Source organism: Corvus cornix, chromosome 2 (genome assembly GCF_000738735.6).
Source record: "Corvus cornix cornix isolate S_Up_H32 chromosome 2, ASM73873v5, whole genome shotgun sequence".
NCBI classification, from domain to species: domain Eukaryota; kingdom Metazoa; phylum Chordata; class Aves; order Passeriformes; family Corvidae; genus Corvus; species Corvus cornix.
Window position 1 is genome coordinate 49739347 of NC_046333.1, and position 21564 is coordinate 49760910.

At 36.5% G+C, this 21564-nt stretch overlaps 1 long non-coding RNA gene across 8 annotated transcripts in view; it reads left to right on the forward strand.

Moving 5' to 3' along the window:
* LOC120411880 overlaps positions 1 to 21564 on the forward strand; it is a 126860-nt gene that overhangs the window by 5688 nt on the left and 99608 nt on the right. For 6 of the 8 annotated variants that reach the window (XR_005604430.1, XR_005604427.1, XR_005604429.1 and 3 more), the window contains exon 2: positions 6119 to 6269. This is a non-coding gene — a long non-coding RNA (uncharacterized LOC120411880). Of the gene's footprint in view, positions 1 to 6118; positions 6270 to 21371; positions 21444 to 21564 lie in introns of all 8 variants that reach the window. The other 2 variants (XR_005604431.1, XR_005604432.1) reach the window with 1 other exon arrangement.

Consider the following 21564-nt stretch of genomic DNA (forward strand, 5'->3'; position numbering starts at 1 on the left):
GCAACTACAAACCTATTAAAAGAAAATTACTGGTTTTGCATGTACTGCATGATGTTTCTTACAGTCAAACCACCAGGATCAACAAATACATTATGTTCCCAGCACCCTTCCCTGCCGCTGAGGCCCACTGGCACATGAGGAATCAGATCCACACTACAATATTTTCTTAGTTTCCAAACTAAGGTGATTGCCTGCAAACTGCAAACAGCCACTGCCCTGGGCTAGACCCTGAACTGCCCCTGGGAATCATGTGGGAACATGCTGAAGCTGTCTAAAGGATGATTCTAACAATTTAAATCTACCAATGGTTATTTTAACAACCATAGCACTTGTTAAATTTACTAATACAGATTTAACCTCAGAAAACATTTGCGATGCTTTTGGCCATACATGTGCCAAATCGCGTACAATCACTCGTATGCAGAAGCAGGGAAGTTTTGGTCACAACAATAAATCACCATGACAATCAGCAAATGTGGGCAGCATATGATCCAGCGGCACCACAAACACAACGTTGTTGTGGTGTTCTCTTATACACATAACAAATACATAAAGAGCTGATCATTTTACTTCTGCTTTAAAAACACTACTGCACTCTATTTATTAACAGGGCTTTGTTGCTCTATTGGCTTATAATTTTAACAAAACCTGTGGTTTGAGAGATCCTGAAACAAGCTTACAATTATGATGGCTGACTCAGTAGGCTGCAAATTTTCTTTCTGCTCTCATTAAGAGGAAAGGGCATACACAAAGTAAGACTAATGAATAAAAAAAATGATATAAATTAGACATGACAATGCTGTTTCCATGCCAGAGTTTAATTTCTGTGAAAAGAAACCTGAGCTAATTTTGATAAACAAAATTAGGTGTCATGTATTTTAATTTAACCTTACAAAACCTTACCATGACTAAGACAGGCTACAGGTATTGTATCAATGGCAATTGTGTTATTTCTCATTTTAGTGGGACTTCCTACCAAATCTAGTGGGTATACAAAGAGAAGAATATAACAAAAATAGCAAATAGATGCACAGATATCTAAAGGCCAAAGACCAAGGCTAAAACCCATATGAGATCTACATAATTACACAGAGAGGTTTCCACAAACATATATATAATTAATATATAGTTACATATACATATATATAAAAATATAATTAATAATAGAAAAGAACAAACAAACAAGAAAGCCCAACACAGTGATTTTAATACCTGCTCAGGAAATAGCCTGCTTGAGAATAAAATTGTGGTCTGTGTTAGTTTCATTCAAGTTATTTTCATTGACATGATACAAAATGCAGCTATTCATTCAGCCCATAGTTCTCTAAAGCATAGTGAGCTGAATCTGTGTCATCCCTGACAGCTAATTGCCCTACCCATCATTTGCAGCCTTCTGTCACAAGGAGACTGCAGCCTCCCCAGGTAACCTGCTCAGGGCTTACTCCTAGAGACTGTTTCTCATTGAGCAATTGTATTTTTATAGGCTTTTTAATTTAGACCTTTAACATATTTTCCCATTCAGAGTGACTACAATTTTCTGTCATTCCAACAATAATTTTTTTTTTATTTCATCTCTGATTGAGACACCTGAGGAAGTGAAGAGAGGAAACAGTGTGTCTGTCAGCGCAGGAAAGTAGGGAAACAACTGCCTTTGAAGAATTAAAGCCAGCATGCATCCAGACAGCTGCCACATTACATAGAACAAACAGTAACACTGGAGAAGGGGTAACAGGAGCAGGTATCTTTTCAGTGGGAAAAACTTGAATGCTTTCATTCTGCAAATAGTAGTCATGGCTTGTTATTTCTTAACATTAACAGAGAACATGCATGTACTGAAAACTGCCCACAAACCATCTGATGTATTGTTTGCTTTATCCTTTCTATTTTTTTCCACATTTATCCTGTTAAGTGTCCTAACCAGACTGTGTTTACATGTGTCCCTAAGCAAGCCACAACTGTTGCTAGCTACATATCATCTTTATAGTCTCATTATCTCTGGTTCTCTGAATTCTGTCTGGCTCACAAACTAACTTTTGTATTTAACACTTGCTTGTAATGAGCCTTCTGAAAGCCTTCTGATCAGTGTGCCCTGCATGCAAGATAGATGTTTAGCTCCTCAGTTATAGTGACTTGCATGTTAATCTTCACAACTAGTTATCTAGCATCAGCTTCAGTGTAGAGCCTTGGGTGTTGTCTGAAAAGTAAGATTTTAACAATCGCAGATATGCAGAAGCTGTCTCTTAAATTTTTTTTTCTGTTATACATGAACAAAAGAACCACAGACCAATGTCTAGTGTGTTCTTTTGCAGTTCAGAATTTCCTTTAAATACTTTTCTGTTTACAATAATAAAGATACTGAATAATGAAGATACTGAATTAGAAAACTATCCGTCCAGTGGGGAAAAATGCTGTTCTGTTTCTTCTAAGGAATGCTGCCTCATTTATAATTTATATTTTGGACTGTATATATATAACATTGTAAATTAATGACAAATAAAATACTGGAGTGGATAAGAGCTATCATGGGCATTCTTTGCAATAAAAGAACTTTTTCTTTTAGAAAGAAGTGCTTGTTTTTAGTGCATGATTTTAATCTTCTAGAAACACTAGATTAAACCAGCTTTGAAACCTGCACATTGCCAGTTTTTCAAGTCAGTGTTCTTAGCAATTCTGGTAATGTCAGCACAATAGTGTCAGAACTGTTTCTTCAGTGTTTTGCACAAATACTCTTATCATCCTGACACTTCAATAGATTGCATCATCAAGGTACCACGAAGCTTTAGAAGTTTACCATTTTCCCTAAATAGTCCGTGGATCTGTTATCTAAACTATCTGCCAGAGATTAAAAGTTGCTCATTTCAGAGGTATAAAATACTGCTTGTTATTTCTGAGGGTGTATATCAGAGCCAGTTCATGGCTTCTTTCATAAGGAAGACTTACCAAAAGGGATGGCCTAGAGGCAGCGAAACTCCCGCCAACATTGATTTTTCATCCAGGATTCCTTTTATAAGAATTCCCTGAGTCCACACTTGGTAAATTTGAATCTGGGCTCTTTCAGTTTACAGAGTTAAGGGTGGGGGTTTCCCTAGTAATGTGCAGCATGATACATGATCCTTCAAAAGTAGTTGATAGTCCTTTCGAGGAACATATGACAGTATTTTGAAGTAGAGTAGGCTTTGAAAAGAAACCAAACCGTAAGCACAGAAATTGGGTGAGAAGATCTCATCTATGTTAAGAAAGACAAGCAGCTGCACGTTGGTCTATCTGAACCTTTCAGCTGGCCTTCAGGCTTGCCTTAAGGTGGCCTGTGGTCTGCATAATGTCCCAAGGCCAGTGTAATATGTTTTAAGGGAATTTCCAAAGATGAAAAAAGTAATTCCTGTGTTTGTTTCTACCTCGAGCCTAAAATAATCAGGAGTTGCAGCTGAAGGTTACTTCAGTTATTGAAGTTATCTTATTGAATGGAATACAACAACTCTGTCAAATTTTCTATTTTCTTTTTCTTTTTGTTCTTTTCCTGGTAAACATTCCTACTATACCTACTAAAAATACAAATAGTTGTAATAATATGAAGTGAATTGAGTCTACGTTGCATTTGGGTCCCTAATTCCATCAGATCAGGATATCTGGCATAGTGTTTTATGTGCTAAATAATAAGACAATGCTGTGTTGTTTTTAGTGCATTTATTCACTCCTTAAGTGATAGAAGTTATTAAGCTTCTCTATACAATCTTTAGATGTTTAATAACAAAAAAGTCTTGTGACAGTTTATCCGAGTCACAGAAATGTTTAAGTCTTACTTTCTAAAAGTGGGATTCCTGCAATACTTTCCTAGAAATACAATCAGAATAATACAGGAAGATAAAACTGTTGAAAAGCAAGGAGAATAAGCACAGCAAATAAGGAAATCCAGAAACAACAATAATCCAATAGTTAAAAGAGATGGTTACGGAAGAGAAAACTAGCTATGGATATGGAGAAATTTGGGACCAAAAAGAAGACATTAAAAAAATCTGAAAAAAGAGACAAAAAAGAAAATTATTGATTTCCACTAGTAGCTCATACAAGCATGGAAGCTATTATCCTGTAATAGTTAATTTAGAAAGGTCACTGTAAGATCTAGTGATCAATATGTTGTTACATTATAAAGAAATTTCTTAAAGCTTTTCATGCCAGTAATTACAGTGGCAGTGAGCCATTCAAGGGATTCTACAAATTTAACAGTGTATGTATGTCTGAGCTGCAGTATCTGGGTCATTGCCAACATCTAAACTCTACTTAATTTCCTAGATAGATGCTGCCTTTCACACTCATGTTCTAGAATTAGCCAGTCCAAAAACTGGACAGAGAAAGGGAATGATATGGGAATAATCTTCAGCTTGTCCCCACAGAATCTTCTTGTGTCTTTTGGCTCCACAGAGCATATTGTGAATTTACAATAATTATTCCTCAGTGAAGCCCTCAGTAAAAGGCACCCACAGGGAAACCTCCACCTCTCCCATCACACGATCCTTCTACAATAAATTGAAAAAAGAAAGCCTTTCTAAAAGGAGACTTGAAAACAAATTTACTTTGGGATATTAGTCTTCTTGTCAGAACTTCTCCCCAGTAACAATTCTTTCAGCAATCCATGTGCCAGAATGTTATGGCTAGATAATATTTGTTAAAGACGTATTGCTACCCTTGTATGAAATATTTATGTTATTCCCATAACATTCTCAATAAGTAGCAAATACATATTTTGTGGTCTCCATTGTTTCAGGACAAAATTTGAACCAAAGTCATGACAACATTTATAATGGACACAATGAGGCAATCATCGTGATCAGGGCAGGACCTTGTAGATACCTGTGTGTTTTCCTTCCCTTTGTAGCTATACAGATGGAAGAAACAGCTCAGTGGGTTTTTCTGCCCTTCATCTCAAATTTTTCTACTGTAGACAGAGCAGAATAAAGAAAACTGCCAGTTTAGGATTTTAAGCCTAAAATAGTACCGTTCCTGATGGTTGGAAGTATGGTTACCTTAAAATCATGGCTGCAGGTCACCTGAACTGCTTTTATAAAATGAAAATAACAAGAATTTCAGATACGTTTGTGCCATTTTACTCCTGTTATAGTTATTGATGCTCTGACTTTGCTGAGTTTGTTCCTTGAACATCTACATGCATTCTATCCATAAGCAGACAAATAGTCTCTATCCTGACATAATTCACACAGGATGATGAGTGGCATTAAATGTGGAGATGATGCTCTAGGTCCTTTAGACTTGTAGTGGCTAGAACAACCTCCTGTGACCCTCTCCAAGCTTACTAAGGCTGCATTATACATATGTATATATACACACACACATATATATGGATCAAACTATCATACAGTGATTTATATTGCTGATCATTCAGTCAGATAAAACAGTAATTTCCTACACCAAGCTGTATGCAAACCCAGAGCAGAACTTTCCATAAATAAATAAGCGCTTCTGGTTTAAGCCACAGTGTGTCATGGGGGAGGGAAAGGAAATAATATTATATCCTTTTTGCTGTTGAGTTACTATTATTAAAACTAGGCTTTTTATGTAGTTTCTCGGTATTCACATGGTGTAAGAACACCTACTATTGGTAGTATTTGATATATTGCATTCATTTATTTGAGGTTCTTTCACACTGATAATATATTTGCCTGTATCCAAACAGCAGACATAATATATGTTTTCTGAAATACTTGATAAGGATGACATAACTTAAAGAATAAGCTTTGAACAGTACTCCCTATTCTAAGTCATCTGTGTTTTCTTTATGGAAAAAAACATTATTTTTGAGTAGCTAGGTAATTTCCATGTTTAAAAAGCACAGAAATCAGTGTTTCATCTAATAGTATTTCTCAGTCCCTTCAATCTATTTAGTTTAACAGATGTACAGAGGCACACAGATGGAAACAACTCAATCTTTTTCAAGCTTGATGCTCAAGAAAATAATCAGGACAGCAAGCTGGTGACACTATGCCTCTTCTTCTTTGTAACTGAAACTATTGCAATGGTGATATGGGAAGAAAATGAGTATTTTTTTTTAGAAAACTATGGGTTTCATGTTGGTTATCTAATATCCAACCTATGTCATTCCCAGAAATCACTCCAGTTCAAGAGAAGAAGTGGCTGTCCTACTTAACAGAGCATCATGCTGCTTCTGCTGAAATTAATGGTTCATCCAAACTGCAGGTGCTGTTAGACCCTGAGCCTGGGTGCAGATGGAGGCTTGCATTCTGTTGTGGAATAAGGTGAGCTGCAACTCAATATAATTTTCTCTCTTCTTCTATATTTATTTCCTATACTCCAGTTTACACTGGAAGAAGAAACATCAGTAGGCAGGAAAGTCAGCGTGTGCTGTGCATCAGGGTAGCTGACCTGCAGGATCAGTTACAAACTGCTCGAGGCTGGTAGTCCAAATGAGGTCCAGGAGGAGATAGTAATGAATATAAAGTCAATAGAAGATAATCAATGATAATCAATGTTATTTCTGCAATTTCACCATACTTTTGTAAGGAGTGATAGGGTTCAAAATAAATCTCCGATGGTGCTCCTTGGTTTGATGAGCAGCCACCTGTACTGCCAGATGTACAGATCCTCAGGCTTTTCTACCTTTCAAGTCAGTATTCTGCAATCCAGTCACTCCGACCAGCAGTCAGGTAGCAAAGATTCAGCATGGCTCACTCAGGAATTTCAGCTGGGATTTGGACCCTACAGGACTTTCCTTGGGGGAACTTGTCACAGCGTGTTTGTGCTGACACAGGGCTTTAGAAACAAAGTAATTTATATTACTTTTGCAAGGTGAAAAGCCTTTAGGAAAAGTAATAAGTAAATAAATCCTCTTTGTGAGCAAATCCCACCATTGAAAAGAAAGCAAACAAAAAATCATCCTGTTGTTTTGAACTGATATCAATGGCACATTTTTGATAACTTCTTTCTTTTCAAGCCTCCAGCTAGTTGCAGGATTTTTGATGTTTGTGATTTCCCCGATCTGAGGATTACTCACTTATCTATGTTGTGTTCCTGCCAAGCACCCTTATCCCAATCAACCCAATATTCAATATAGCTTTGAAGAGGTAATTTGTACCAGTACCGGTATCATTATTGTACCTTTCTATCTCACATTTTAAAGTCTTCCTTTATTGCTTTCTTTTATCTAATGCCTTGCTGTTGAGCAGACAGGCAACAAAACAAAGCCAAACACATTAGTCATTGAAAGTACCTCCCTCACCCCTCATCAGAATCTGTTTTGTTTCTTCTGCAGCTGTATATTACACAAAGACACATTCATGAAATCACACACAACTTTGGTTATTTTGAAGGCACGGGGAAAACAAGCAACAGGAGAAAAACAAGTAGAAAATCCAGAAGTAGAAATATTGTCTTTAATTGATTTCATACTGAAATAAAATTATATTCTTCAAGAAAATGCCCAGGATGTCTAAATTGAATAATTGGGAAGTGATATGAGATGCAATGGAAACAAGTACTTTTTGTTTTAATAATTCTTATGAAAATGCTTACATGCAGTTTAACCTACTGTGACACTTACTGTGTTAGTAGACAAACACACTGTTGAAATTAGTAGATATAAATCATTGTGACTTGTAAACACAATGGAAAATTGCAGTTTTAGTGTGTAAGTTGGGACATGTTCTTAAATATAGACTCTTATTTTTCTAGAGGTGAAAAAGAAAGGTGGCAGAGAATAAGAAAAATTATTTATTTGGTTTGAACGGAAACAGTAATAATTCAGACTTGCTAGAAAAAATTAACATTTCCACATCTTTAAGTTTATTCTACAGAAGAAAATCCCTTCATTTGAGCATGGCTTAACGTTTCTAGTCTTTGGAGTAAACTCTTTAAAAAGCATTGCAATATTTTCTTTCTTTTTTCAATGTCAACTGAAACAAAGTCAGGATTAGTGCTCTGTGGATTTTCTGAAATAAGTGAATCTCATATATAAATAAAAGTTTTGGATCCAGTTCTACTCAAAATGGATATAAATTTGTTTTTTGCCCGGGGTTTATGTAGTACCATGCACAATGACTACAACAAAATTCAGGCTCAGATTTTGAATGGAATCTCAGGCACATGTCCCTTGTGTTAATTATTCCAATTGAAGCTATCCAGATTAAATAAATAGACATCATTTTATATTCTGCATAATAATTAATACACAGATTTGAATTATCCTAAGAATCTGGGCCTTGAAAAGTCAGAATTAAATTGAACATCCTGCCTAAAATCTAACAGTTATGGAATACCTTACATTCCTTAGTGTACCATATTACAAATACAAACACAATTAGCAACAATACAGGTATTAACAAGATCACAACCCAGTAGCAATATATTGATACTCCATTATCATATTTCTTCTGAAGAACTGAGGAAGAAAGACTTGTTACTGTCTGGAAAAACAACACAAAACATAAGAGCTCCCAGGAAAGCGTTGTTAAGGAATCATTGCTCTTACGCGGTTATGTCGCAAGCGAGCACACAGATAACAACAGCACTAATTAAAAAAACTATTGAGCAGGTCTCAAAGCATAAGCATGCTGCATAAACCCTGGTTAGGCAAAATCCCAAGTCACACCTGTTTTCTTTCGTTCCATATTTTCATCCTGGATGGAAACAAAATCAGTGCTCCCTCTCAGTTCTCCTGATAGGACCTCCAGGAATCAGGTATTCCAAGCTCAACAGAGGCAATGAGAAAGCATGAGGGTCTAGGATTGTTGTAAGCAACTTCAGAGGGCAACCACAACAGGAAGTTCACATCTATCTTTTCAAGCATCATAGGAATAATTTTAAAACTTCTCTAACAGTAAGCTAAGATTCACAAGTCTGTATCGCTTTAGTCTTAGGGGAAGTTCCAATGGCTTGGGTTCTGCAAGCAGCACTGTTATTAACAGCTGCTTGTTCTCCTCATTTTGTGAAGAAAGCTAGAGATCACTATTAATACCCTTGTGAATTTGTTTTAAGTATAGTACAACTAACTAGTTACAAAATAAAAAGTTACAAAAATGAAGAGAGAGAAAAACCCTAAAATATAGTGTCTGGGTAATGTTATTCTCATGGAATCAGGCTATATGGTGGGAATGGGCCTATAAATACTAATAGAAAGAAATAAAACAATAGATAAATAAATATAATGTGTAAATAAGTATAGTATATGTCAATAAATTGGAAAGAGTAGCTTGGAAACAGCACACAAACTGTTTCCAAAATCAAGGAGAACTGATCTAAAGCTTGGAGGCAATGAAGTCGAAGAGAGGTTAATCTGATCATGCAGCAATCCTTATGACCTCTTTATGTTGATAGGATCATTCCTCTTAAGGGGAATTAAAACTTATGAAGGAATAAATATGCTAAATTGTGCTGAGATGAAAATGCTTATCAAATTATATATTGCTGAGAATAGCTGTGCTGCGAAGGCTGCCCATGAGACAGCACTTGCCATCACTGCATCACTACCTGTTTCTGAAGGCAAGGTGCTGATTTTGAATAACCTGTTTCTGCAGGAATCTATTGATTTGCCCAGTGTTGCTTCATTACTTCAGCAGTCTTCTCTCTTCTCCAACATTTAGCAGAACACCACAAGGAACCTATGTTTTACATTTGCTTCAACTAAAAATAATGCTAATGAAATATCAACCAGCTTCCATTCATGACTAATGAAGGGTCTAATTTTGGCAGACTGAAATGAGTAAGTGCTATTATCTTTTTTGAATCACAGTTCATTCAGAGACCTGGGTGTTTCAAGAAAAAATTGAGCAAAGATGTCTATCATTTAACATTTTGAAAGAAATCAAACAAACCCAGAATTTCTGACACAGATTGTAAACACAATATTGTGTGTAGTGTGTATAAACACTGAAATAAGGTTAAAAAGCGCAATCAGCTTTCATACTTTGAATCATCTGGAAGTCAAAAGACATTTTTACAAGGACAGCAAATGGACTGAATAAAAGGGAAAATAGATTTAATAAAAATTCCTAAGAAAATATTTTTCTTTAATTACAAAGCATTACTGTTAACAACATTCACTTCAAGCTTTTACCTCATTGCAATTTTGTCTTCCTTTGGACACAAGTAATCAAATTGCCTCAGCATAATTTAATTCTTTTGGGCGTAATAAGCTTAATGCTTTACATAGCAGTGCTAAACCTAACAACTGTACAGAGTCCTGTAAATGCAAAGAGCAATTCGTCATTGCATAAACCACTGTGCTCAATTACCCCAGTTTAGACAGAGCCATAAACTACTTCAAGCAAGATTTCAGAGGTGTCAGCACCTGGCACAACACAAAACTATTTGTGCAAGAGAACTTTCCAGCCACTAAAGATGTATTTACAAGGCATGGATGCATTTTTTTTTTTTCATTTTGCAAGACTCCACATTGGAGCACAGTATGCACTGCACTCTACGCACACTAAATGCACAGATACAGTTTCAGAAATATTTTAATTAAAATGAGTTATCAATTACTTGAAAATAATTGCCCTCAAATATTTCCTTACTCTCTTCCCAGCTGTGAAAATTGCTGAGTAAAAATGTTTTCTGGGAGCGAGATGGGGGAAGGAAGACACCTCGTAGACTCTTTTTATTGTAATGCTGAAAGCTATGTCTGTAGTTGGTATGTGATATATAATAAGACAAAGTATCAGTAGGTCTGATTATCTTTTTTTTTAAAACCTGAGGTGACTTCTGAGTATATAGACAAATCTCCTATGGAAAAGCAGCCAACCTTCTATTTATAATATAGAAAAATATTTAATATAAAATATATTTTTAAAGTCTTGTTTAACCATAAGCATCAATATTTGCATTGATATAATATAATTAGCTATTTCTTTTGGAGTATAGCTACTATTATTAAGATACATTCACAATATCTTTTATATCCAAACTCGTTTTCCTAAATGGTTTTCCTAAATTTCCTCAAATTGAGAGTCCCCTCTTGTCTCCTACTTTAAAAGATCAGTTATGGCAGAACTATTTAAAATATCAATTGAAAAAAAACTTGCTTCTTATGCTGGCTGTAGACATAGTATTTGGATTATTTGAAACAAAGGTAAAATATGTATTCCAGTTCACCTTCTGTGGTATTTGCTGTTGGATTTTGTTTTTTAATTAAAAAATGCCTTCAAAACCAAACCAAAACAAACAAAAAAACCCCAAAACAAACAAACAAAAAAAGCTCTCTTTCTTTGTTTTATGCAAGAGAAAATACCAGAGTTCTGAACAGACCTCAGCATTTCAAGACTTGGTACCATGATGTATTCACATAATTTTGTGTGTGTGAATTATTATGCAGAAATGTGAAACTCATTTGTATGTTTTTCATAGTTATGCAACTTGCTGAACTGACATTTGAAAAATACATGTGGCTCATATTGTCTTCAGTTTTGGGGAAAACTTCTGGATTCCCACAACTCACAAAAGAAGAAACCTTTTGATTTGGCTAGGTAGTATGACCACCTTCAACCACTTGCCATCTCCAAGCAAGACACCAGTTGTGTCTCCTCTGTTGCTTTTACAATAATTGGGCACTAAATTTAACATACACAGGAAATATTAAGCTTCAAGGTGCTTCCAGGGAGAGAAACAGAAATGGATCCCTCTTTTTATACACTTGGGGAGATACTGAATGAAGGCATCATCCAAAATATAGTCCTAGGAATGCTGTAAGGGTGTAAGGATAATGTCACACATAAGGGTGTCAGCTTTCTTGAGGATTAAGGCAAAAGAAGCAAAGGCTTGTACCATAATGAAAAATTGCCTCTTCTTCAGAGAGACACTGTCCCACTTTAGTAGTCATGATAACACTTCTGTGTTTCATGTACATGGTTCTTTATGTCAAGCAAGTGCTTCTTGTTATTCTAGGACTTCAGTTTTCTTAACTGCTTTACTTAGAAAGAAGAGTGAAAAATTTTTTGTTAAAAATGGGACTATAAATAATAATTCCTGTATTCAGCTTGGTACATATGCTCATTCTATCATTTTTACCAAAACAAGGGAAACCAAACAAAGATTTGGTGAAAAAAATGAAAAGAGGAAGAATAGTGAGGTAAAGTGTTTCCTGGACTTCATCAGACTTCTTTATTCTCAGAATTTCTATGTCTTTTTCACACAGAATCTATAGCGCAGAAACACACTGACAGTGCTGACAAGTCAACTCTGTTCAGGTTTACTTCCCTTTTCCCTTTAACATAATAAAAATGGTAACAAGAGCAGCAAAGATGTTGCAGTCTTCTATCTTCACAAGAAATTGAACCAGTATTTGGTGTGTAAAAAATAAAAAGTTGACAGTGCACTTTTAAATTATAGTAGTAGTTTTTGCTTAAAACTGACTTTGAAAAGACCTGTACTATTTCTTCACAAGTGGTTCATGAAGGCCTTTTTTTGTTTGTTTTAATTTTTTTGGTGCAGCACGATGAAAAGGCTATTTAGAAAAATGGGCAAAGATGGAAAATTAAGATCCAAACCTGAGATTCAAACACTCTCAGGATTTGCACACGTTCAAATCCAGACATGAAAACATCTGTATGTCTACTGCCTCTGACCTAAAAACTCACACCAAAAAACCTGGTGGGCCTTTTTGCTAAGGCCTGTCTGTATTTAATAATCTTTATTATAGGTTTGAGAATCTAAATTATTAACCTCTTTTCTTTGCAGGAGATCTTTCTGAAGTTGTGAATGTAAACAGTACCTCCATTCAGGAATACTGATCATATACACACTTACCTCTGAGAAAAAAAAGAAACATAATAAAAAAACCCAACACCCCCACGTGGACTTACACTCTTAGATGGGGATGGATTTCAAAATACTCTCAGGAGTTTCTCCAGCAGATGAAATGCCTCAGTGAGTGTGTCATTTAGCTTGTCCATCATGCCTGGGAATATGTAAAACAGAAAATATTATTTCTTTAGCCACTACCCAGGAACATTCTGTATTTTCGGTAGAAATAAGAAGAGCAGGTAAATTCTCTCTTCTCATCTGTGTCTAAAACACATGGATGTAGTTGCCCTGCAGGGCTGGGAGGGAAAAGATTTGACAGCTGTAACCATCCCATTAACACTGAGGAAGCTGGACCCTAAAGCAGAAGAGTCAGCATATAAACTAAAGGAATTTTATTTGATCATTTTATTTAGAAACAGAAAGGGCTGATTATAGATTAGATTATCCAACTCTTTGTTAATGCATTGCATCAGATAAAAAATAAGATATCTATAATAACTCTAAATACATTTACAACAGGAAGAGTCTCCTGTAAAATTAATTGAAATGCAGATGAAAATGAACAATAGTAGTTTTGGCAACCTCTACCCTTATCCTTATTTTAGGGATTATTCAATGATTTACCCAACACAGGTGTGTATGTACATAACATATAGGATTTCTGTATGGGCTTTTCACTAAATGAATACTGTCAAATATGATATTCAGGCCTTTATTCCATCCTTCTGTGTTGTTCCTGTGATTGGAACAATGGGAGGGATGGCCAGCTCCCCAACATCTTGCTGTAATCATCACTTCTCAAGAGAAAGCAGCTCCCTGCAATTCAGAAGTATTCACTCCTCAGGTGCTTTCCCACAAAATCCTTCAGATGGGAGGCTTAAAGTAAGCCCTTAAAGGGATCAGATTGTCCTCCTGGGGAGTAGTTGCTTTTGTGTTCTCTTCTTTTTCTGAGAAAAGGATCAGCAAAACATCTGCTGTAGGATATGAAGTAGTTAGAAAAAGAGGCTTTTGAAAGGCCTAAAGAAGAATGAGGGAGAAGATGAATCCCAGAAAATTGATAAGCAGTATTAATATCCTACTTGATTGTAGTTTTGTAAACTACAAAATATACTTCTGTCATATCTACCATTATTACATACAAAAATATAATCAATTGTAGCTTACTGCAAAGGAGATAGTAAAAATTCTAGCACTTACAGTTGTTTGAGAAACCTTGAGCCCTCTTTCTTCTGTAATTCTGGAGAGATCAGAATAAACATAGAGTGCTATGGAATAAGATTGCCCATGATCATGTGATTGAGAGCAGTATTGTAATAGGTATATATATACAAATGCAGCAAAACACTACTGATATCTTCTCCTGCACTATAGAGTTTGTCCTCTAGACTCAGTAGTGCATAGTATTTTTCACTAAGCAGTCCTATCTTCATATTTTTCAGTTCTATGACTTATAATGTGTAGGACAGCCCTCAAGATGTCAGCTGTAAGACACCTTGGCTATGGAAATTGGAATTTGAAACTGTGCTGTAGCTTTATGCATTTTTCATCTCCTGAGATAAAACGTCGAAGGGCCAAGAAAGTAATTTCCATGAACTACACCTACACTATCATATGGGTTTAAGTAATATCTGGGAAAAAAAAAAAAACAATAAAGGAACCTTGTTTAGGGTGTAAAAGCAGTAGTTGAAATGTAGGTCTCATAGATTATGGAAGCAACACTGTGGCTCTGCAGCAAATTCTCAGTTCCACAGTTGCCTACTCCTAGTAAGGTTTGGTCGTTCAGCCTTAGAAATTCCAGGAAAAATACATGAGAACGGGATTGAGAATTTTTTGAAAGTTTTGTGACAGTAGTCACTGGTGCCTTGAGTGTTTCCAGTAACAACTGCCCTGAGGTAACAGCACAATCAGCAGCTATGAAGTCCAAAAATTAGAAATTAGTTTGGCATAGAAATCAATAATTTTGAGGAAAGGAGCCAGCTGAAGAGTACTTCATGCATCTGGCATCTGGTGAATAGCTGCTCTGTACAGCATGGAAGGATATTGTAGGAAAATATTTGAAACAAACTGGAAACAAGTAGCTTAAAACAAGCCTCTGGGGACTGGGAAAGATTTCGTGTTGATAACAATATGGAAAAGATAAAACATGAACCTCCTGGGAAGAGGGTGAACCACAAAATAGGCATGACTTGTCATGTGACTGAAGTATATATGACTGAATATACACCCTAAGTATCATTTTCCAAAACCTTAGTTTACAGAGAAGATAAAGGCATTTTTCTTAGAAATGAAAACAACTGAGATTATTAATATATAATTTATTATATGATGAATTAAAAAAAAATTCTTTTTAATTTTCTAGAAATACTAATATTAATCTGTCAGTTCTTAAAATAGGCCATTTTCAGTGTGAGTGAGAAACATAGAACTGGGATCTACAATATTAAAGCAGCTCTGAATAATGATTTAATACAGGGCTTAGTCTAGTGTTAGATGAAAGAAGGCTGTGAATAAACTAATGTTCTTTAAACCCTAGTGGGATTAAGGCAGCAACATGATGCAATTTGATTATTCTTTCCAATAAGAAGCTGAAAGCATTTGGTTTCCACTGCCATAAAGAATCACTCTTTTCTAAGCATTTTTTATTTTGATGGGATATCCAATATAACATTATGTGGATCAGCTTAAAGGCAGTTATGTTTGATTATTTTCCTCTCTTTGTTTATTATGTTCCTACTGTTATTTTAAATAAAAGGATCTCTGCAATTCTGAGGCAAACAGATTCAAAAGCTATAATTAACAAACTCTAGACATGGGCGACTCTGAATGTATACAAATACAAAAGAAGTCTTGGGCCAAATCTGAGCATGATGAGTAAATTATTCTAAGAACCATCACTGAAGTGTCATCAGCAATGCCAGGAGCAAATTATAAATTGGAAACATGACTTTGTATCTTCCCAACTGCAGGCACTGAAAATTTGCCCAGCCTGACTTTTAATTGTGAGCTCTTAAATCTCTGTTAGAGAACCTTTGACCTCAGCCACAAGACTAGGCCCATAATTCCCTTTTGTAAGTCCTGTGGCCATACTGGGTTTGGGTTGCTTCTGCCACCACACGGTAAGAGGTGCAGCATCTGCTAAATGAGTCTGCAAGGCTTCTTTGACCTCTAGCAGGAGCAAGTTCTCTACCCTCCTTCATTCCAGCTCTTTCTTCAGCTCAGCCTCTGATTTTAATGTTAGTCTTTTAACCAAATGGTCACCCATTTTCTTGAGCTCATCGTGAAAATGTCTGCTTCATTCATCAGTGGGCTGTGAGCATTAGCACATCAACATTGCCCTGGATAGGTGCTAGTATTCATCTTGGAAGTCCACCTATCTGCCCAAAAGAGAATGTGTTTTTGCCAGATTACAAATCAGTGGTTTCACATAGACAAGAACCAAAAAAAATCAAAACAGAACGACGGTGTGGGAGGTAGTCTTATTCAGACATTCCCCAAATCCACAGCTTCTGTAAAGGCTGAAGGAAATCCAAGGTCTCCCTGAAGTGCAAACTTTTTCTAGTGGCGAAGAAATAAGGAATTTTGCCTTGGGACATTGCAGTATAAAGGGCCAGGTCAAAAGATTCAGAGACCAGAGCTTTTTGCTACTTTCAAGTTGTCAGGTTTAGTTTGTGCTAAAAGGCACTGTGGTCCCTGCTGAAAGGTAAGAAGCTGTTTAGACTTCACAGAGAAAAGAAAACACCCTTCACTGAGGTTTATGAGATATTTCCTGCAGTTCGAATCCTTCACAGTCCAGAAACCTCGTTTACTTGCCCTAGCTCCCAGGCAAGCTCCTTGTGCTGGGAACTCCATTGGCTTCCTGAGGGGGAAAGTGAGACCTCTCCCTTCATGTTCTGGAAGCCTACCTAAGTGTTGAGGGAATTCTTCCTTCACCTCTCCAATTACTCACAGTTTTTCCAGACTTGGTAAGTAAGAGCAGCATTTATCTCTAAAATTTCCTTCTTTAAAACAGTGTTTACAAAAACAATTTTGGGGGGAAGTGTGGTTATTATTGTTACTTTAAAATTTATATTTGAGTGGATGTATAGTGAGCAGAAAATTAGTTTTTAAGGCAGATTTGCATTCAGTGACACCATATTGACACTGAGGTCTGCTATATTGTAGCAAAACACTTTTGTTTTGGTGTTAACATTTCAATTTTACATTCTTGGTAGGCTCTAAAATGTCTCTAAAAGGGTGGCTGACACCACCACCCCTCCTTTCCTTTTTATGCACCCCTGCCACTGCACAGTGTGTGTTTGGCTGGATATATTTCAGACCAAAGCAACCTAGTAATGCTTTAAGTGTTACTATTGTGTTCTGCTCATCCCTCTAATTTACACAGGGGTTGTTTCCTTGCCATTTTTGACAGTTAAATACTTAGGCACTTAGCCCAGAAGTGAAAATTTCTTAGCATTTATACCACAGAGAAATTAAACCACTTGTTAGACAAGACCTTTCTGTATTTGTTAATCAGATAAAACAATGGAAATCCAACCACAACTGAAGAGCCACGTTTTTATTCTAGTACCGGGTATTCACTGATATAACCAAATAGTGAAATATAGAACTGAAACTACATCAATTGCTTCTGAAGGTGACAAAATCTTCAGTGTAATTTCTCCTCCCACTATATTTTTCTGTAGTCCTCTGTTTTAAGAGGTTTTTGTCTCCACACAGAGACACTAATGAATCATTTTCCTTCACAGCCAGCCCCATAAAAAAAAAAGGGGGGGGAAATATTTTAAAATTGAATAACTGGAGTGTTAGCCTTCATGTTGCCATGGTTTAACCCCAGCCAGCAACTGACTACCGTGCAGCTGTTTGCTCAGCAGCCCCCACCCATCGTGGGATGGGAAGGAGAATCAGAAAAAGGTAATACCAGTGGTTTGACATAAGAACAGTTTAATAATTGAAATAAAATAAAATATAATAAGAATACAATAATAGTAATAGTAATAATAGTAATGGAAAGGGAGACAACAATTAGAGAGAAATAAAACCCAAGGTAGAAAAGAGATGCACAATACAATTTCTCATCGCTTGCTGACCAATGCCCAGCTCATCCCTGAGCAGCTATCAGCCCCTCTCAGTCAACTCCCCGCAGTTTATATACTGGGAATGGTGTTCTACGGTATGGAACATCCCTTTGACTGGTTCGAGCCAGCTGTCCTGGCTATGGTCCCTCCCAGCTTCTTGTGCACCTGCTTAACACAGAGCATGACACTGAAAGGCCTTGACTAAGGGCAAGCACTACTTAGCAACAACTAAATATGAGTGTGTTATCAGTTTTATCCTCATCCCTAATGAAAAAAGTACAACACAGTAGTACCAGTTACTTGGAAGAAAATTAACTCTATCCCAGCTGAAACCAGGACTAGTTTGTACAAACAAGGAAACATGACTTCTTGAAATGTCACCAGTGACAAAAGTTCTATAAAGGGCTTTGAATCAGGTCACAGTTACATACAGACACAGTGTACGTTGTGCTGATCAGACTGTCAGTTCCCTATCCAAGGGAGCCTCCCTCTAAAGAGCATCTGATCACTTCCATGCAAGAGCAATCCCATTGAGGTAAGTGGAATATATGATTGTCAAGCTTAGCTCAGTTTATTAAAATGTCAGAGAGCAGGGTAACACCCACTTTCACTCCATGACTGCTTTCTTCAAGCATCTCAAATCAAAAGCAAGCTTTTAGTGCTGGCTAATATCAAGAAAACATATAGGATACGCCTATAAACTGTGCAAAGTTGAGCTCCATTTCTAACTGTGAAAAGAGAAAGAAGTCCAAAGAATAGTAGTTAGAGAAAATCATGGAACACCACCACTGAGGAAAGTTATAACCCATGATTAAATACTATTTCTTAGAGTCACAGCTGAATACTTCAGTCTTTGAATACCATGCAGCTTATCAAACATAATGCATATTTCTGCTTTTCATAGTAGGAAGTAGCCAAAGGAAAAAATCAGTCTAGAAGGAGATAAAACATCTGTTACATTAACTACTTCGCTGTGGGAATATATTTTCACATGTTTTAAAGAACCAGCCAAGGTATAAGGAGCACATATTTAATATACCATATTCTCTACGATCTAGAATGCATTTTAATTTTAATAATTAAGAAGTGAATTTGAGCTCTTCTATGGACAAGTGAGCATACTATATGTAACATTGATTTTAAAAACTTCTATAAATGAGTAAAGGACTCTTTTCAGACACTCTATTTTTCTCTCTCTTCTTGTTAAAGAAGTGTAACTTTTTCCCATGTTGCAGAACATCATCATGATATTGGGGAAAATTTATTTTCAATTGTGTTTTCTATGATATATTTAGCATGGAGAGCATGTACACCTGAGGCATTCGGGATGGGAGGGATTGTGAAGATCTGTGAAATTTCTGTTAAGTGTGTAAGGGTGAAGAAACAGCATGAGGGGATGAGTACTTATTTATTTGGTGTGATGTATGAGGCAAATATTGCAGTATTATCCCTCTGGTCTTGATAATTGCAGTGGAGTTGCTTGGGGTACCTAACAAAGCAGATGAAATGCTGGCCTTAGGGTTTGCTGATCAATAGTTATACACAGAAAAGTTTATAATATGCTAGGAACAAGCGCACTACTTATTTTTTTTTTGAGAATTCACACAGGCTTGGTCACACAAAGAGCTTGAAGGGGGCCACTTAAATACGAGGATGGATTTCATAGAGATCTGCTTTTGTACCTTTTAAGGTTAGAAAAGGTACAGACACAGCAGAAGAGTGGATTTATACACGACTGACTATTACTGGCTGAGACTATCACAATCTGCTGTAGGCCTATTGCTGTTGTCTCTATTCAGGGCCGCAGAGAAGTATTTTACCCTTAGAGATGGCTAGGAAATGGTTAAGCATCTTCTGGTGTGGTTTTTTTGGCAGGAAGATAAAGGTCTTAAAAAAAATTTAAGTTTTTCCTGTCTTTCTTTTCAGTTTCACTATGCAAGAAGATTTTTATACGCCTTTTGATTAAATAAAATTTGGTTAAAATAAATAGCTCAACAGCTCTTTAACACTTTAAATATCTACAGTGAATAAAGAATTCCAGAAAATTTAGACCGATTTTCTTAGACTATAACCACTTCAGAGAAGCAAATCTCTTCCTCTCCTCATTACCAGCCTGGTTATATCTGGTGCTTTCCCTACTGCAGTTTAACATATCATCAAAGCCAAAACACTCAGGTTTCATTGGAACAAATTATAATCTGAAAGCAACTTATTATGCTTTCTACCCTCCCACGTGATACCCATTTATATCTGTGACATTAAAATAAAGTATCAATCATTTAGAGGAAGCAATGGATGTCCCTAAGGACTGTATGTGTATGTAGAACCATAGAATACCAGGTTGGAAGGTGACCTCACAGGTCATCTAGTCCAGCCTTTCCCAGCAATAAGAAACCTGTGGGTAAGAAGTGGTATAGTCACACTGGCATTCTGTAATGGCTTTCTGGTGTCCACTGTGCTGCAGTAAAAACCCTCTGCAGCACTACTGCAGTCAGGATTTCCAGCAGGGTTAGTGTACTCCAGCAGTACCTCTTGACTGCGATGAGAGCTGGAGGCTCATCGTTATCTATAAAACCGGTGTTACAGAGGAGAGTGGTACACACTCCTATACAGGGTTTGCACATCTTGTGGATGAATGCAGAGCTCATTCTTTCCTGTTCATCCACATTTGCCAGCTAAAAAAAACCACAGAAAGGGTTTTTTTTCTGTGGGTCTGTCACTGTTGTGCTGTACTGTTTACGCACTGAAAACAGAAGTGAAATATAACCTGTTTCTTACTTTATAGCAATTTTTAGACAATTTTTTTCTGGCAACTCAAAATTAGTACTGAAATAGAGAATAAAAACATTCTGGAGTTATTTCTGTTTCATCCAAAACTCTGGCAAAGCCCTTAACTGAAAAAATAACAAAAGATTTTTGAGCAGCTGATGAAATCAAATATTGTAACACAAGAAAGAAAGCCGTAAGTATTGTCTTTTTAAAATTCTTCCTCACATAATTGCTAAAAATGCTTGACAACAGAGTATTAATGATTTCATTACATATGTTTCCCCTAAATGCAAACATTTGAAGTTGCTGAAGATATACAAATACACAATGATCCCATTAAGGCAACCAGAACTTCAAAAACCTCGGGTTTCCTGCCGATCACAAAATATTAGCTTTTATTAGATACACAGCTTACTGGTGGACTTGGTGGTGCTGGGTTAACAGTTGGACATAATGATCTTAAAGATCTTTTTCAACCTAAATGATTCTCTGTTTAAATGAAAATTCTCACAGCAAAATTTTGTAGAATTCCAGTTTCCTTCCATATTCCAATACACAATGACAACATTGTCTTGGCCACAGAGGGACCCCAGGAAGCCCATCCATATGCACCACTCTGTAGTGTGAACATAGTGCCATTCTCCAGAAAGGTAATATTGAACCATAGTACCAATTGTAACTGTTTGCAAAGGAATGGTTGAGTTTTCTGTATGCAGAAGAGCATAAACAGAGCAAGGAAGAGCTGCTTCTCTATCTCTCCAGGTGACTTGGGTGCACTTCTGGGCAATCTGCAAGTGGTGCAGACCTGGGCTGCTTTGAGACAGAAAATATGAGGTACATCTCCAATTTGGTGAGAAAGATGTATTTTTTTGTGTGTAAGAGAATTGCCTAAGCCATCAAGTATTGAGGATGGTAAGGTGGCTACGTGACAGACATCATGGACTTTTAACAAAAA